The 20,458-nt window shown below is 32.9% G+C and overlaps 4 non-coding genes across 4 annotated transcripts; all 4 read left to right on the top strand.

The window, feature by feature from the left end:
• The first annotated feature begins 1,224 nt into the window (after window positions 1–1,224).
• On the top strand, window positions 1,225–1,306 carry trnas-gcu (transfer RNA serine (anticodon GCU)). The gene has a single exon. It is a non-coding gene; the product is annotated as a tRNA-Ser (tRNA).
• A 1,187-nt stretch (window positions 1,307–2,493) lies between these two features.
• On the top strand, window positions 2,494–2,575 carry trnas-gcu (transfer RNA serine (anticodon GCU)). The gene has a single exon. It is a non-coding gene; the product is annotated as a tRNA-Ser (tRNA).
• Window positions 2,576–3,763: 1,188 nt separating this feature from the next.
• Window positions 3,764–3,845, top strand: trnas-gcu (transfer RNA serine (anticodon GCU)). The gene has a single exon. It is a non-coding gene; the product is annotated as a tRNA-Ser (tRNA).
• A 1,188-nt stretch (window positions 3,846–5,033) lies between these two features.
• trnas-gcu (transfer RNA serine (anticodon GCU)) lies at window positions 5,034–5,115 on the top strand. The gene has a single exon. It is a non-coding gene; the product is annotated as a tRNA-Ser (tRNA).
• The last annotated feature ends 15,343 nt before the right edge of the window (window positions 5,116–20,458 follow it).

Below are 20,458 nucleotides of genomic sequence, written 5' to 3' on the forward strand. Positions count from 1 at the left end.
CAGAGTCCAGAGAGAGAGAGGAGAGAATATGGCCACAGGTGGAAACTTGGAGTTGGACATGTTAGAAGTGAGTGAGTATGGGGGATGGAAAGATGTTGTTTTAAAGGATGTTGTTGCAAAATTTAACGTCATCTTTACCGAAAATAGCAGCAAATACATACAGAAATGCCATAGTCCAGCCCCCATCATGAAAGTGAGTACATACATGACGAGGTGGAAGAGTCCATCGAATCCCATCCTTGTCGTTCAAATGCTCTGGCGTTTGAAAGAGGCCGGTGCTTCCGTGGAAGGTGTTTTACTCGCACGCTCTTATCCTTTTGAAGGATGTTGTTGCAAAATTTAACGTCATCTTTACCGAAAATAGCAGCAAATACATACAGAAATGCCGTAGTCCAGCCCCCAACAGGAAAGTGAGTACATACATGACAGGGTGGCCGAGTCCATCGAATCCCATTTTTGTCATTCATTTGTTCTCTCGTTCATACGGCAAAACTGAAAGTCTTCTTACCGAAAATAGTTGCTGAAACATACATATACAATTATGTGCCAAAGTCCGGTCTCCACTAGAGAAAAAGGAAAATACATGACGTGTTGGCCGTGTGGTTAACGTGATGGACTGCTAGTCCATTATGCACTGCATGAGTGGGTTTGAAACCCATCCTCGTCGCTCATTTGATTCGGCATTCGAGAGATCATGGTGTTTCTGTAGAATTTCGTTTATTCTCATTATTTTAGCGTTTTAAAGGATGTTGTTGCAAAATTTGATGTCATATTTATCGAAAATAGCTGAAAATACAAAGATATATGCCATAGTCCAGCCCCCATCATGAAAGTGAGTACATACATGACGAGGTGGAAGAGTCCATCGAATCCCATCCTTGTCGTTCAAAAGCTCTGGCGTTTGAAAGAGGCCGGTGCTTCTGTGGAAGGTGTTTTACTCGCACGCTCTTATCGTTTTGAAGGATGTTGTTGCAAAATATAACGTCATCTTTACCGAAAATAGCAGCCAATATATACAGAAATGCCGTAGTCCAGCCCCCAACAGGAAAGTGAGTACATACATGACGGGGTGGCCGAGTCCATCGAATCCTATTTTTGTCGTTCATTTGCTCTGTCGATCATACGGCAAAATTGAAAGTCATCTTACCGAAAATAGTTGCAGAACCATACATATACACATATGTGCCACAGTCCAGCCTCTACCAGAGAAAAAGAAAAATACGTGACAAGGTGGCCGAGTGGTTAAGGCGATGGACTGCTAATCCATTGTGCTCTGCACGCGTGGGTTCGAATCCCATCCTCGTCGCTCATATGTTCTGGCATTCGAGAGATCATGGTGTTTCTGTAGGAGTTCTCTCACTCTTTTAGCGTTTTGAAGGATGTTGTTGCAAAATTTTATGTCAACTTTATCGAAAATAGCTGCAATTACAAACATATGCCATAGTCCAGCCCCCATCATGAAAGTAGGTACATACATGACGAGGTGGAAGAGTCCATCGAATTCCATCCTTGTCGTTCAAATGCTCTGGCGTTTGAAAGAGGCCGGTGCTTCCGTGGAAGGTGTTTTACTCGCACGCTCTTATCGTTTTGAAGGATGTTGTTGCAAAATTTAACGTCATCTTTACCGAAAATAGCAGCAAATACATACAGAAATGCTATAGTCCAGCCCCCAACAGGAAAGTGAGTACATACATGACGGGGTGGCCGAGTCCATCGAATCCCATTTTTGTCGTTCATTTGATCTTTCGTTCATACGGCAAAACTGAAAGTCATCTTACCGAAAATAGTTGCTGAAACATACATATACAATTATGTGCCAAAGTCCGGCCTCCACTAGAGAAAAAGGAAAATACATGACGTGTTGGCCGTGTGGTTAACGTGATGGACTGCTAGTCCATTATGCACTGCATGAGTGGGTTTGAAACCCATCCTCGTCGCTCATTTGATTCGGCATTCGAGAGATCATGGTGTTTCTGTAGAATTTCGTTTATTCTCATTATTTTAGCGTTTTAAAGGATGTTGTTGCAAAATTTGATGTCATCTTTATCGAAAATAGCTGAAAATACAAACATATATGCCATAGTCCAGCCCCCATCATGAAAGTGAGTACATACATGACGAGGTGGAAGAGTCCATCGAATCCCATCCTTGTCGTTCAAAAGCTCTGGCGTTTGAAAGAGGCCGGTGCTTCTGTGGAAGGTGTTTTACTCGCACGCTCTTATCGTTTTGAAGGATGTTGTTGCAAAATATAACGTCATCTTTACCGAAAATAGCAGCCAATATATACAGAAATGCCGTAGTCCAGCCCCCAACAGGAAAGTGAGTACATATATGACGGGGTGGCCGAGTCCATCGAATCACATTTTTATGTTCATTTGCTCTGTCGATCATACGGCAAAATTAAAAGTCATCTTACCGAAAATAGTTGCAGAAACATACATATACAAATATGTGCCACAGTCCGGCCTCCCCCGTAGAAGAAGGATAGTCTGTGACGAGGTGGCCGAGTGGTTAAGGCGATGGACTGCTAATCCATTGTGCTCTGCACGCGTGGGTTCGAATCCCATCCTCGTCGCTCATATGTTCTGGCATTTGAGAGATCATGGTGTTTCTGTAGAAGTTCTCTCACTCTTTTAGCGTTTTGAAGGATGTTGTTGCAAAATTTTATGTCAAATTTATCGAAAATAGCTGCAATTACAAACATATGCCATAGTCCAGCCCCCATCATGAAAGTGAGTACATACATGACGAGGTGGAAGAGTCCATCGAATACCATCCTTGTCGTTCAAATGCTCTGGCGTTTGAAAGAGGCCGGTGCTTCCGTGGAAGGTGTTTTACTCGCACGCTCTTATCCTTTTGAAGGATGTTGTTGCAAAATTTAACGTCATCTTTACCGAAAATAGCAGCAAATACATACAGAAATGCCGTAGTCCAGCCCCCAACAGGAAAGTGAGTACATACATGACAGGGTGGCCGAGTCCATCGAATCCCATTTTTGTCGTTCATTTGTTCTCTCGTTCATACGGCAAAACTGAAAGTCTTCTTACCGAAAATAGTTGCTGAAACATACATATACAATTATGTGCCAAAGTCCGGCCTCCACTAGAGATCAAGGAAAATACATGACGTGTTGGCCGTGTGGTTAACGTGATGGACTGCTAGTCCATTATGCACTGCATGAGTGGGTTTGAAACCCATCCTCGTCGCTCATTTGATTCGGCATTCAAGAGATCATGGTGTTTCTGTAGAATTTTGTTTATTCTCATTATTTTAGCGTTTTAAAGGATGTTGTTGCAAAATTTGATGTCATATTTATCGAAAATAGCTGAAAATACAAAGATATATGCCATAGTCCAGCCCCCATCATGAAAGTGAGTACATACATGACGAGGTGGAAGAGTCCATCGAATCCCATCCTTGTCGTTCAAAAGCTCTGGCGTTTGAAAGAGGCCGGTGCTTCTGTGGAAGGTGTTTTACTCGCACGCTCTTATCGTTTTGAAGGATGTTGTTGCAAAATATAACGTCATCTTTACCGAAAATAGCAGCCAATATATACAGAAATGCCGTAGTCCAGCCCCCAACAGGAAAGTGAGTACATACATGACGGGGTGGCCGAGTCTATCGAATCCCATTTTTGTCGTTCATTTGCTCTGTCGATCATACGGCAAAATTGAAAGTCATCTTACCGAAAATAGTTGCAGAACCATACATATACACATATGTGCCACAGTCCAGCCTCTACCAGAGAAAAAGAAAAATATGTGACGAGGTGGCCGAGTGGTTAAGGCGATGGACTGCTAATCCATTGTGCTCTGCACGCGTGGGTTCGAATCCCATCCTCGTCGCTCATATGTTCTGGCATTCGAGAGATCATGGTGTTTCTGTAGAAGTTCTCTCACTCTTTTAGCGTTTTGAAGGATGTTGTTGCAAAATTTTATGTCAACTTTATCGAAAATAGCTGCAATTACAAACATATGCCATAGTCCAGCCCCCATCATGAAAGTAGGTACATACATGACGAGGTGGAAGAGTCCATCGAATTCCATCCTTGTCGTTCAAATGCTCTGGCGTTTGAAAGAGGCCGGTGCTTCCGTGGAAGGTGTTTTACTCGCACGCTCTTATCGTTTTGAAGGATGTTGTTGCAAAATTTAACGTCATCTTTACCGAAAATAGCAGCAAATACATACAGAAATGCTATAGTCCAGCCCCCAACAGGAAAGTGAGTACATACATGACGGGGTGGCCGAGTCCATCGAATCCCATTTTTGTCGTTCATTTGATCTTTCGTTCATACGGCAAAACTGAAAGTCATCTTACCGAAAATAGTTGCTGAAACATACATATACAATTATGTGCCAAAGTCCGGCCTCCACTAGAGAAAAAGGAAAATACATGACGTGTTGGCCGTGTGGTTAACGTGATAGACTGCTAGTCCATTATGCACTGCATGAGTGGGTTTGAAACCCATCCTCGTCGCTAATTTGATTCGGCATTCGAGAGATCATGGTGTTTCTGTAGAATTTCGTTTATTCTCATTATTTTAGCGTTTTAAAGGATGTTGTTGCAAAATTTGATGTCATCTTTATCGAAAATAGCTGAAAATACAAACATATATGCCATAGTCCAGCCCCCATCATGAAAGTGAGTACATACATGACGAGGTGGAAGAGTCCATCGAATCCCATCCTTGTCGTTCAAAAGCTCTGGCGTTTGAAAGAGGCCGGTGCTTCTGTGGAAGGTGTTTTACTCGCACGCTCTTATCGTTTTGAAGGATGTTGTTGCAAAATTTAACGTCATCTTTACCGAACATAGTAGCAAATACATACAGAAATGTCATATTCCAGCCCCCGTCATGAAAGTGAGTACATACATGACGGGGTGGCCGAGTCCATCGAATCCCATTGTTGTCGTTCATTTGCTCTGTCGTTCATACGGCAAAACTGAAAGTCATCTTACCGAAAATAGTTGCAGAAACATACATATAGAAATATGTGCCACAGTCCGGCCTCTACCAGAGATAAAGTAAAATATGTGACGAGGTGGCCGAGTGGTTAAGGCGATGGACTGCTAATCCATTGTGCTCTGCACGCGTGGGTTCGAATCCCATCCTTGTCGCTCTTATGTTCTGGCATTTGAGAGATCATGGTGTTTCTGTAGAAGTTCTTTTACTCTCACTCTTTTAGCGTTTTGAAGGATGTTGTTGCAAAATTTTATGTCATCTTTATCGAAAATAGCAGCAAATACATACAGAAATTCTATAGTCCAGCCCATATCAGAAAAGTGAGTACATACATGACGGGGTGGCCGAGTCCATCAAATCCCATTCTTGTCGTTCTTATGCTCTGTCGTTCATATGGCAAAACTGAAAGTCATCTTATCGACAATAGTTGCAGAAACATATGTAACCCTAGTAAAATAGTTAAATAATTATTTATAATATTATTTAGAGCAGAATAATCATATTATTATTATATCTACAAGTCTTTATAAATATGATAAAAGAAATAAAATTCATGTATACAAATGTAGTTTGAGGTAAAGTAACAACCAATTGTAGGAGCGGGTTGTTAGCTCCGCCCCTTCCAGCTTGCCGGCAGAGAGAGAGAGAGCAGAGACGAGACCGGTTGGCAGAATAATAGAGAGGAGCAAACTTGAACAAAAAGATTAAAATACAGTATGTTATGATTCCTAAACAGTTTAAAAGTGATTTTAGTTGTACTAAATCAAGTTGTACCTGCAAAATAGTTGTTATTTAGTGTGTTTAAGAGTGTGTTGAAGTCAGACCGCATGTTGCATTGCGTTTACAGTGCGCTGACGCCATTTTGCAATCGCGTGTGTGTGAGAAGACCATAGAGTGATATAGACATCGCGAATTTGACAGGTATTCCATTATATTAGTACACATATTTCAATTTATCCTCATTTCACCGGATAAAGTAAGAATTTGCCAAAAAGTTAATTCCTTTATTGTACTGCGATTTTTTAAATACAGCTCTAAGGACTGATTTTCTTGGAGGGAAAAACAGAACTTTATCTGAATTGAACTGATTTCACCAATTTCAGAGTGAACAACGACACTGATTTATTTGTGTTATTTTATGGTTTCTTTTGTTTTCACTTGAATTCATTTATTGTGATTTGTGTTTGATTTAAAATAATTGTAAAGTGGGTGCACCCTGGGGTTCTGTTTAAATAGTCTAAATAGTTACTGATGTTAATATAGTTTACTTAGACAAATACAAAAATGAAAAAAATTATCAAATCTAAAGTAAAATTATTTTTGTATTTAAAACATTCAGTTTGTCTTTGGTTATTGCTCAGTTTCACCCCCACCTCCTTTTACTTACCTTGTAATCTTCTGGTTTTATTGTCTCGTCTAATAATAAATAAATATAGTACACCTGATACACTTGGATGGGAGACCGCCTGGGAATACCAGGTGCTGTAAGCTTTTCGAAGTCCTTCATTTGGCAGCTGATAGACTTCCCCGTGTCACAGCTTCGCTGCCATTATTTTTACTCGCCTTCAAGGGCATTGTTTCTGTCGGTGCTGTGTCGATGCTAGCTGAGCTGAGCTCGGTCCCTGGTGCTGCGCCTGTTTTAAATAGCCAACTCTTGACAGCCTCTTTCGCTTACGGCCATACCACCCTGGACACGCCCTCTAGTGTGAGTTAGAGTTGTTGCACTGCAGGAAGTGTGAGGTGGCAGAAGGAAGAGAGAGGCTCTTCCATTTTGGCAGTTTTGTTTTTTGTTTTTAGTTTTTGTATTACAAAGTTTACTTTAATTGTTTTTTTAGTTAAAGATTAATTTTAACTAACCCCAAACAGTAACACTGTTTTGGGGTTAGTAAACAACAAAATGGACACTACGGAGAAAGAGAATGAACAGGACACAAATGGAAAAAGGAACAGAGAACAAGGAAATGCTACTAACATGCTTGAAAGGACTCGAAATGAAGATGCCGGAGAAAACAGCAATGAGACATGGGCAACAGTTGTCTCAAAGAAAAAAAAAGGAATAGGAGGTGGTCAAGAAAAGAAAGAGGATCTACAATCAATTGCAAGTATTGAAAGTGTAAAGAATACTGAAGGACAAAGGAATGCTTTAAGTCAAAAACAACAAATGCTGAACAAACTAAAGAAGCAAGCAAGATATCAAAGAGAGTACAAGAAGGAAGCCAAACTAACAATGATGGTAAGAGACATTGAAAACTCAACTATAAACAACATAATCAAATCAGTTGAAGACAAAGTCGGGATTGGCAAATTAATTGGTCTGAGAAGGAAAAACAACAACGAATTTGAACTGACAATGGAAAGTGAAAAAGAATGTGAGATATTGATTAACGGACTGATGATTAATGGAGAAGAATGTGAAGTGAAAAAGATAGAAGTAAAGTTGGTTTTATATTCGCACATTCCGACCTCTGCGTTCAATAAGTTTGTTAATCAGCAAGTAAAGAATCCAAATTCAATTATTTACCGTTGTAGTCGATTATGAGCAAAATGTACGCCACACTTTTCTGTCAAACTCGGCGTTTTAAAGGAGTAGAAAAACACGCTTACCTCTATGAAGGAGGTGACGTCATCGCTTTTTTGAGGGACCGTCTACAAACTATCAGTTTGTAAAATCAAGCTGCCAACGTTCACTGTCTATAGTAAGCCTACTACTTAATCTTAATAAAATCATCTGCAAACAATATATCACAGACATGTTTATGTATACATCATATTAAAACAATTTAAAAACATAAAACCTTTAGAATAGACTTAGTAATTTAGAATAGTATATTAATATAGAATAGTAATTTTATACACTGATTTTTGAGTTATGATTAATGTATATACACTTTACACAAGTATACATGTTCATGTGTAATATGAATAACTATATATGTTTTTTCCCCTCTTCTTTTTCTCAATTATTTACAGATTGTACGCAAGCAAAAGATGGCCAGATTGAGACTTGTGAACTTCACCACTGGCTCCCTCCTTTAAAATGTTACTCTGCTGAAGTACATGTGAATAAAAAAATATTTTCAAGACAGCAAATAACAGTGTCATGAAATGAGTTCGGCTCATGTGCACTGTAAAAAATTGCTGTTAAAAAACGGTCAGATTCTACAGTAAAATAATGTTTTTTCACTAAAACAGTAATATTCTGTTAAAAACAGTGCTTTCTGGGTAACATTTTTGTTTTCGAGAAAGTAACCAACTGCAGAAAACTGTGAGCTAACAGAGTTCAGATTCGATGTTTTGAAGTCTGTGTTTGAAATCACGCTTTGTGTCCTTGTTCACTATTTCATACACTAGTTAACTAATATAGTTCACCTGACAGTTTTAATGAACACTAATGAGTGAATTCAGACACTGATGAACACCTGCTGTTAATAATTACAATTACTGAAGAAAAGAAACAAGAAACACAAACAGTGACTTGAGTTACAACATAAAATAAAATAAAATAAAACAGCTTCAGTCTCAGCAGAGGATCATTAAACAACTCCACAAACAACAGCAGACACACTTATTACTGACTGATTTGACGTCCATACTATTCTCATTGAGATCCAACAGAAATTAAGGTGTTTTTTGTGTCACCATAATGGAGTGAGGGGCTGGTTTAGTTGGGCTCTTCACCCTTGAACTCTTTTAAGAAGACTTTCCATCTGCTTGAATACAGAGTTTACAAAACATTTGTACTATAGCAATAAAGTTGGGAAGTCAATAAATAGAGAAATCTATTTGTCTGAAATTAGTTCTGATAAATGTTTTGGTATAAATCTGGATGAAGGGCCTCATGCAATAGATTTTATGATTAGTTGCAGGTATTAATTTAATTAATGAGAAATGGAAAAAGAAAAGATACCTCTGTAATTACTTAACAGTTAAGAAATAACATACAAAAACAGTTCAGTTATGACAAATACACACTCAGACCTCATGAATCTGACCTTGTATCTCAACAATGGTAACATCTCAAATGTTTCATGCTGCAATGCATGCTGGGAGTGGCACTGTACAAATATCCCAGCATGCATTGCGGTATAAATAAATGTTGTATAATGGTCTAACAGTTTTCTTTATTTGTGTTTTATTCTGCTGTTGTTTATGTTTAGACTTTCAGTTTCCTGTTTGTGAGTTAAACTGTTAATTTTGTTAAATTTGTTTTCACCATTATTGAGGTTCATATGCTGATTATTGATGTCTGTTTGAGTGCGATTTACACCATAGAGCAGTGTTATTGTCCAAGATATTCTTAAACACTTCCAGAAATCATTGCCATATATAGACATATAATGTAAAACAATAGATTTAACATTGAAAGGAGCAGTAAATTTTATTATACGAAATGAGAACAGACTCTGCCATTTAATAGCAACATGAACATCACCAGATCTTATTTAGGTTTTTGGCTGGCTTGCCACAACAAAGGAGCTTTTTAAACAAAGTTCTTAACAATTGCAGCAGCCAAGATATATAAATGTTAATAATGACAGGGCTAAGAGCCCAACTAAAGCAAACTCTGTTCTCCATGATGGTGACGTAAAACTTTAACTTTTTCTCAAGAAGAACTTTAGTAAATGTTATACAAAAATACATGTATTAAGTAATAAGTGTAGCTGGTGATGATGTTTGTAGAGTTGTTTAATCATCCGCTGATCATTTAAATGATTTAATCATTTGTTGTTCTTCAGGTTATTTCATTATAAAGCTGTGACTAAAGTTTTGTATTTTCTGTTCTTGTTTTTTCCCTTCAGTATTTCTTCATTTGTTCATTGTTAATCCTCAATTATCATTTAATTAGTCAGTTAATTAATGAATTTACTTCAGCTTTGCTCCATGTTTCTTGAACACTCAGTAGTGTGGACACTTCAATAAAAACTGAAGTATATGCTCTGGGGTTTAAAGGGTTAAAGGTGTGAGAGGTAAAAACACAGTGTAAAAATGTATTTTAACAGTAATATACTGTTAATTTACACAACGGAAATAGACTGTAAAAAACAGTATATTGCTGGCAACCACAGCTGCCAGTAGATTACTGTTAAATCAAGGAAAAAACAGTATTTTACTGTAAAACCTGAAGCTAATTTCTTCTGTGTGTCACCGTTGTGGAGGAGAGTAGAGCCAGTGTATGAGTTAAAGATGAACAATGAACTGCTGATGTTATTCTGCATGTTTCTCTATTTAAAGATAGCGGCTGTTTAGTTGCTGATGCAGTCAGAATCTCTCTGGTGATTCCAGATTTACATGTATGTGTGCTGTTGTGAAAAATAAGACATTAGAGTTAAACCGAACTTTTCTAATTAAGTAAAATAAGTTATCATTATAAGTATGCTTCTAAGCATATATAAAACAATACTTCATAAACTCATTCAGCAGTTGACCAAGTTGAGGCAGTTGCTTTCAGTGAGCAAAATGAGTTCACTTGAGTATTGTGTAAATCAATGTAGTCCATGTATTTTTACAGCAACATACTGTAAAATAACAGTACATTGCTGGCAACTGCAGCTGCCAGTATTTTACTGTTTTTTAACAGGACAATTTTTAACAGTGTGGACGAAAAGAGTCCAAAATGAGAATCTATGCATTTGGGGATTTACAATGCTATTATTCACTTTGGAATGTTTTTTTTTTACTTGCATGTATTTGCACAATATTTTTATACATAATTGCCACATATTACATAGTAATGTAATAAGTTGTACTTTCATTACATATTAAGTGAGATTCTTGCCAATGTTTGTTTCATGTCCCATGTGTCAATATAGAGCTGCAATAGGAAGACCAGCAGACCTTTTGTAATTTGTGTTTGTAATCAATGTAATTGCATGATAAAATGATGAAATGGGAGATGTAATGGATTTATTCTTAAATTATCATTGTGTATGAAGTGTGCTTTTTAAATAAACTTGTTTTGAAATGCAAAAAAAATACTATAAAAATATGCTTATAAATATTCTTATAAATTCATATACAAGATATATTTATGAAAAGCTACTTGTGAGTGATAGATAATATAATTATTGATTTCTGATGTTAATTTGTTGATGTTACAATGGTTGGACTTAAAGAAATTAAGACATCTACATCCACAATGAACACTACAGAAAATATGCACACAAATATTAATATAAATTATTTTACAACATATATTTATGAAAATGTACTTGTGAGTGATAGATAATATAATTATTGATGTCTGATATTAATTTATTGATCCTACAATAATTGTAAAGCAAGATATTAGGATATCTGCATTTACCATGAAAAAAACAAACTGTGGAAAATATGCTTACAATTATCAATATAATTTTTTTTACAAAATATATTTATGAAAAGCTACTTGTGAGTCATAGATAATATTATTACTGATGGCTGGATTTAATTTCTTTATCCTACATTTATTTCATGAAAAACACTACAGAAATTATGCTTATAAATATTAATATTAATTCATATCTAACATACATTTATTAAACGGTGCTTGTGAGTTTTAGATAATATTATTAATGATGTCTAATTTAATTTGTTGCTCCTACAACATTTGGACATTAGAAAATTAAGATTTTTACATTTACAATGAAAAAAACACACTACAGAAATTATGTGCACATAAAAATGAATATAAATTAATGCAAACCATATATTTATCAAAATGTGCTTGTTAGTGATAGACAATATAATTATTGATGCCTGATGTTTATTTGCTGACCCTACAATGATTTTGAAACAAGATATTAACATATTTACAATCATTAAAAACACACACTGCAGAAATTATGAACACAAATTTTTATATAAATTAATATACATTATATATTTATGAAAAGCTTCTTGTGAGTGATAGACAATATTACTGCTGATGTCTGATAATAGTTTGTTGATGCTAAAATTATTGTGAAACAAGATATTTACATTCACACTGAAAAACATACACTACAGTAAATATTCACACAAATATTAATATAATTTTTTTATGACATATATTTCTCTAAAAGTACTTGTGAGTGATAGATAATATTATTACTGATGTCCGATATTAATTTCTTTATCCTACAATGATTTCACAACAACATATTAAGACATCTGCATTTACTATAAAAAAACATATGCTGTGGAAAATATGCTTATAATTATCAATATAAATTTATTTACAAGAAATATTTATGAAAAGCTTCTTGTGAGTGATAGACAATATTACTGCTGATGTCTGATATTAGTTTGTTGATGCTACAATTATTGTGAAACAAGATATTTACATTCACACTGAAAAACACACACTACAGTAAATATTCACACAAATATTAATATAATTTTTTTATGACATATATTTCTCAAAAGGTACTTGTGAGTGATAGATAATATTATTACTGATGTCTGATAGCAATTTGTTGATCCTACAATGATTGGACATTAAGAAGTTAAGTTATTTACATTCACTATGAAAATCATACACTAAAAAAATATGGTCGTAAATATTCATTTAAATTATTTTACACCATATATTTCTCCACAAATTTTTATGAGTTATACACAATAATATTACTGATGTCTGATGTTAATTTGTTAATCCTACATTGCTTGTAAAACAAGATATAAGGATATTTACATTCACTGAAAAACATAAACTACTGATATTATGATCACAAATATTTATATAAATTCATTTACAACATATAAACATATATAAAAAGGTACTTGTAAGTGATAGACAATATGATAACCGATGGCTAATTTCAATTTGTTGATGCTACAATGATTGGACACTGTATGTGTTGTTCATTGTTTTAACTGTTTTGTTACATTGTAATTACAACTATAGGTTCATATTTTGCTAATTGTAGAAACATGTACTTGTGACTGATAGACAATATTATTACTGATGGCTGATTTTAATTTGTTGATCCTACAATGATTGGACAACAAGCTATTAACATATTTAAATTCACTGTGAAAAACACACACTACAGAAATTATGTGCATAAATATTAATAATAGTTAATGTAGACCATATATTTCTCAAAAATTACGTGTGAGTGATAGACAATATTACTGCTGATGGCTGATTTTAATTAGTTAATCCTACAATGATTGTGGAACAAAATATTAAGATATCTGTGTTTACTGTAAAAAACATATGCTGTGGAAAATATGCTTATAATTATCAACATAAATTTATTTGCAAGATATATTTATGAAAAGCTTCTTGTGAGTGATAGACAATATTACTGCTGATGTCTGATAATAGTTTGTTAATGCTACAATTATTGTGAAACAAGATATTAAGATATCAACGTTTACCATTAAAAATATGTACTGTAGAAAATATGCTTATAAAAATTTATATTAAATTGTTTGCAACACGTATTTATATAAGGCTACTTGTGAGTGATAGGGGATATCATGACTGATGTTTGATGTTCAATTGTTGATGCTACAGTGATTGGACAACAAAATATTAAGATATTTACATTCACTGTGATGAAAAACACTACAGAAATTATGCTTATAAATATGAATATAAATTCATTTACAACATATAGTTGTGAAAATGTACTTGAGAGTAATAGATAATATACTTATTGATGTCTGATTTTAATTTGTTAATCCTACAATGATTTTGAAAAAAAAAAAAAAAAACTTGATAGAAAATATGCTTTAAAAGTTCACCATAATAATTGCTGTGCACATTAGTAAAATAATTGATGTGAGTACAACATAAAATGAAGACTCATGTGGGAAAACATTTTGCTTAAACTAATATATTTTAAAGTACTTTTTTACACCTGTAAATGTATAGAAGATTGATTATAGGCAAACTTAAATAATACGAGAAAAATATTGAAATAAATAAATATTATACGTAAAACAATTGATGTCACCACAACATGAAGATTGATGTGGGAAAAATTGGTTAAATTACAATGTATAAAAAACATAATTTTATATTTTTAAATAAAAAGATTAAATACATGCAGTGGTTGTAAGCAAACTTAAAAAAATACAAAATAATACTGAAAGAGATGTTATTAGCAAAAGAAATGATGAGTACACTAGACTAGAACATGTAGACAAATGCTGGAAAAATTATGCTAATAAAAAATATTTTTATTAAGTCATTCATTTATTTTCTTTTCAGCTTAGTTTTTATTAATCCGGGGTCGCCACAGCGGAATGAACCGACAACTTATCCAGCAAGATTTTATGCAGCGGATGCCCTTCCAGCCACAACCCATCTCTGGGAAACTATTTTTATATATATTTAAAAAAAAACACACATTCATGACTTTGACTTTAGGCTAACATAAAAAGTGACAAAAATACATATAATATTCTTTAAATAAGTTATACGAGTACAACAAAAATAAAGATTCATGCTTGAAATCAATACCACCATTACCACCACCATTGAAATATTATTTTACTATTGTGCACAACAATTATTAAGGTGGACTTTTAAAGCATATTTTCTATAGTGTTTTTTTTTTTATTGTAAAATATATTAATATCTTGTTTCAAAATCATTGTAGGATTAACAAATTAAAATCAGACATCAATAAGTATATTATCTATTACTCTCAAGTACATTTTCACAACTATATGTTGAATTTATATTCATATTTATAAGCATAATTTCATAATTAATTAAGCATAATTAATTGTGTTTTTCATCACAGTGAATGTAAATATCTTAATATTTTGTTGCCCAATCACTGTAGCATCAACAATTGAACATCAAACATCAGTCATGATATCCCCTATCACTCACAAGTAGCCTTATATAAATACGTGTTGCAAACAATTTAATATTAATTTTTATAAGCATATTTTCTACAGTACATATTTTTAATGGTAAACGTTGATATCTTAATATCTTGTTTCACAATAATTGTAGCATCAACAAACTAATATCAGACATCAGCAGTAATATTGTCTATCACTCACAAGAAGCTTTTCATAAATATTTCTTGTAAATAAATTTATATTGATAATTATAAGCATATTTTCCACAGCATATGTTTTTTTATAGTAAACGCAGATATCTTAATATGTTGTTGTGAAATCATTGTAGGATAAAGAAATAAATATCAGACATCAGTCATAATATTATCTATCACTCACAAGTACTTTTAGAGAAATATATAGTGTAAAAAAATTAATTAATATTTATGATCATAATTGCTGTAGTGTGTCTTTTTCATAAATGTAAATATCTTAATATCTTGTTTGTAGCGTCAACAAACTATTATCAGACATCAGCAGTAATATTGTCTATCACTCACAAGAAGCTTTTCATAAATATATAATGTATATTAATTTATATAAAAATTTGTGTTCATAATTTCTGCAGTGTGTGTTTTTAATGATTGTAAATATGTTAATATCTTGTTTCAAAATCATTGTAGGGTCAGCAAATAAACATCAGGCATCAATAATTATATTGTCTATCACTAACAAGCACATTTTGATAAATATATGGTTTGCATTAATTTATATTCATTTTTATGTGCACATAATTTCTGTAGTGTGTTTTTTTCATTGTAAATGTAAAAATCTTAATTTTCTAATGTCCAAATGTTGTAGGAGCAACAAATTAAAATTAGACATTGTTAATAATATTATCTATAACTCACAAGGACCTTTTCATAAATATATCCTGTACATTAATTAATATGCTTTATTTATGCACATAATTTCTGTAGTGTGTGTTTCATTGTGAATGTAAACATCCTGATATCTTGTTTCACAATCATTGTAGGGTCAACAAATGAACATCAGACATCAGTAATACTATTGTCTATCACTCACAAGCACGGTTTAATAAATGTATGTTAGATATGAATTAATATTAATATTTATAAGCATAATTTCTGTAGTGTTTTTTATGAATCTAAATATCTTAATATCTTGTTGTGTAATAAATGTAGGATAAAGAAATTAAAAATCCAGCCATCAGTAATAATATTATCTATGACTCACAAGTAGCTTTTCATAAATATATTTTGTAAAAAAATATATATATTGATAATTATAAGCATTTTTTCCTCGGTTTTTTTTCATGGTAAATGCAGATATCCTAATATCTTGCTTTACAATTATTGTAGGATCCATAAATTAATATCAGACATCAATAATTATATTATCTATCACTCACAAGTACATTTTCATAAATATATGTTGAGAAATAATTTATATTAATATTTGTTTGCATATTTTCTGTAGTGTTTTTCATTGTGGATGTAGATGTCTAAATTTCTTTAAGTCCAACCATTGTAGTGTCAACAAATTAATATAAGGCATCAGTAATAATATTGTGTATCACTCATAAGTAGCTTTTCATAAATATATCTTGTAAATAAATTTATATTGATAATTCTAATCATATTTTCTACAGTATGTTTTTCATGTTAAACACAGATATCGTAATATCTTGTTGTTCAATCATTTTAGGATTAACAAATTAATATCAGACATCAGTCATAATATCCCCTATCACTCACAAGCACTTTTTGAGAAAAATATGGTGTGAAATTTTTTATTAATATTTGTGAGCATAATTTCTGTAGTGTTTTTCATGAATGTAAATATCTTAATATTTTGTTGTGAAATAATTGTAGCATCAACAAATTAATATCAGACATCTGTAATAATAATATCTATCACTCACAAGTAAGTTTGGAGAAATATATGTTCTACAATAGTTTATAGTAATATTTTAGAGCATAATTTCTGTAGTGTTTGTTTTTCATTGTGTATGTAAATGTGTAATTTTTTTTGTTGTCCAATCATTGTAGGATCAACAAATTATAATGATCATAATAAATGCACACTATTTATGATATAATGATAGTTTAATGTACAACAACATGTCATAAACAGAAAAAACAGAAATGACAGTGTTACAATATTTAGTTAAGACAATGGGTAAGACAGAGGTAAGGAAAACAGCAAGGCACAGGTTGCATGCATGTTCTGCAGGGTCCACAGATGTTGATGTGCACAGGCCATGATTTCAAAACCTATTTAAACAAATCAAATGACAAGGTTACATACAAATCAGAAACATAAAATATTTGTGTATATATATATATATATATATATATATATATATATATATATATATATATATATATATATATATATATATATATTACATGAAATATATTAATCAATAAAAACATGTCATTGTAATGCAAAATGTAAGTGATGTGTACCGTTATAGTTGTTGGCTGAATTCCTTTTGTTCGTTTTTCAATAACCTGAGAACTTGTGACACGGTCCCTTTGTTGTTTTTCACGCGATATTGAATATTCAGTCTGAAATCGCATGTAAGTAACACTTCAAACAACACTAGCATGATTTCTTTGACCATGAACGCTGTTGTAGTTTGATAATAGTTGTCTGCTAGTGTGATTTCGCTATTTGGAATTTGCAAACAATAGTTTTCTAATATTTTATTAGGGGAGCGTAAGTGCGAATGTGCAAATATAAAACCAACTTTACTTCTATGTGAAAAAGCTGTGTGCAACAGAAAAAATGGTATCTTTCCTGAACTTGCCCAGTTATATACAGGATGAGGAGATACAACAGAAACTAAGTAATTGGGGAGTGACTCCTATACTGCCAATAAGAAGGAAATATCATCCGGGAACAATGGTTGCAGACGGAACACGATTTGTGAAGGTAAAGTTTCCCAAAGAAGTTAAATCTTTACCATACAATGTTGGCTTCATGACGGAAGAAGGATGCAGTATTTCAGAGTGATACATGACAATCAACTGAAAATGTGCAGACTCTGCTCCAGTACAGAGCATGAAAAGAAAGATCATCCGGGAACAATGGTTGCAGACGGAACACGATTTGTGAAGGTAAAGTTTCCCAAAGAAGTTAAATCTTTACCATACAATGTGGGCTTCATGACGGAAGAAGGGATGCAGTATTTCAGAGTGATACATGACAATCAACTGAAAATGTGCAGACTCTGCTCCAGTACAGAGCATGAAAAGAAAGACTGCCCAAATTTCACGTGCAGGAGATGTCTTCAGCAGGGGCATTATGTGCGGGACTGCGAAGTTCCGCAGTGCCAGGGCTGCGAGAGGGCATCAACAAGATGTAACTGCAACAAAGAGGAGGAAGTTGAAAGGATGGAAATACAAGCGTCACTTGAAAATACTGCAACAGAAAGGAAGGAGGACAAAACAGGAGAAGAAAACAATACAGAAGAGGACAGAAATGAGCAAGAGGATAAAGAAATGGAACTGGGAGAAGGAGCAAACAAGGAAGAAGGAGAACCAAATAATAGACAATTTGCTGATGAACAATATGATGAGGACACTACAGAACTGAACAATGAAGATAGACAGGAGAAAACAAGGACTGAGGACAATGAAATAAGAGCAATAAATGAGGTAAGAGCAATGGATTTTGAAAGGGGGAATTATGGACTGGAAAAAAAAGAAAAAGGAAAAAAGATAAAAGATTTAAAATCAAGATCTAAAAGTGGCCTAAACATTGAAATGGTTCTACAACGGCAGAAAATAAGAAGAGAAGAGATTAAAGAAAGAATGGAAAGGAAAAAATTTGAAAAAGGAGATGCAAGAAACATTTGTTTAAGTGACAGTGACTCAGAATGAATGGTGGTTATTGGTTTATCCAATAATTATACTAATGAGTAATGTATGTGTGGTATCATTGAATGTAAGAGGATTGTCCAAATGTGAAAAGTTTGAAAGATTAACGTGTTTGACGAAAAAGTGTGATATATTATGTTTACAAGAGACAAAGTGGGAAAATGAGATTAAAAATGAAATTAGAAAATTATGGAATGGTGAAATATTTAGTAATGGAAATATAGAAAAGAATAGAGGAGTAGCAATTTTAATAAAAAGAGGGATTTTTGAGAAAGTAGAATTAGACTATAAAGACACTAATGGAAGAATAATAATTGTAAAAGTTCTGTATGGTGGGAAAAGTTTTAGAGTATGCAACATACATGCACCAAATGAGGAAAAGGACAAATATAACTTTTATAAGGAAATAGATAAGCTAATAGAAAAGAATGAAAACATATTTATTTTAGGAGATTTTAATATTGCCATGCAAAGAATAGATATAGATGACTCAATGAATTTTAGAACAGACAGAGGGAGGAATGAACTACAAAATTTAATGAGAAAATGTGATTTGGTAGACGTATGGAGAGAGCGAAATGGTATGAAAAGAGAGTATTCAAGAAGAGAAATTGCAAATAGGATTTTAAAGCAAAGTAGAATTGACTTGTTTTTATGTAAGAAAAAAGAAGTACAATATGTTAACACAATTTTATATAAAACCTATAGTGAAAGTGATCATGATTTTTTATGGATAACAATGAATTTTAATGAGATTGAAAAAGGACCAGGAGTGTGGATGCTCAACACTGAGCTGTTAAAAATAGAAAGTTATAAAATGGATATAGAAAATATAATAATTAATAGTGTGAATGATGAAATGTTTGAAACAGAAACAGGTTTATGGTGGGATAATCTGAAAAATAGAATAAAAGAATACTTAATAAATATATCAGAAAAAATACAAAAGGCAAAAAAATTCAAGGAAAATAAAATTAGAAAAGAATGGAATGAAGAAATGAGTAAAGTAAATGGGATAAATGTTGACAAAATAATTGAATAACAGGAAAAGCTGAAGAAAATTGAAGAAGAAAAGTGTAAAGGAGTAATTATTAGAAGCAGAGCTAAAGACATTGTAGAAGGAGAAAGAAGTACAAAATACTTTTATGAATTAGAAAAAACAAGACAGAGAGCAGCTATAATAAAATGTATAAAAACACAAGATGAGAAAACTGTAGAAGACAAAGAGGGAATTTTAAATGAAACTAGACGATTTTATAAGGAATTATTTACAGAAAATGGAGTTAATTTAAATGATGAACATTTTTTATTAGAAAAAATAACAGCAAAATTAAATAAAGAGGACAAGGAAATGTGTGAGAGTGAGATAACAGATTTAGAAATAGAAACAGCTATTGATCAGTCGAGAAATGGGAAAAGTCCAGGAATAGATGGACTACCAGTTGAGTTTTATAAAGTTTTTAAAAATGTTTTAATTCCTATTTTAAATGAAATATACAGTGATATTTATGAAAAAGGGGAGTTAACTAATAGTATGAAGAAAGGAATGGTGAAAATGATTTATAAAAGAAATGGAGACAAAGGAGACTTAAAAAATTATCGACCCTTAAGCATGCTGAACACAGACTATAAAATTTTAGCAAAGGTTTTAGCTAATAGATTGAAAGTAGTTGTACCTAACATAATCAAAACAAATCAAGCATATGCAGTTCTAAAAAGAGACATAACTGATCTCATAAACAATATAAGAGATATAATATGGTATATGAGAGAGGAAAAAGAAACAGGATATATAATCAGTGTCGATTTAGAAAAAGCTTTTGAT

Source organism: Danio rerio, chromosome 4, assembly GCF_049306965.1.
Source record: "Danio rerio strain Tuebingen ecotype United States chromosome 4, GRCz12tu, whole genome shotgun sequence".
Lineage (NCBI taxonomy): Eukaryota > Metazoa > Chordata > Actinopteri > Cypriniformes > Danionidae > Danio > Danio rerio.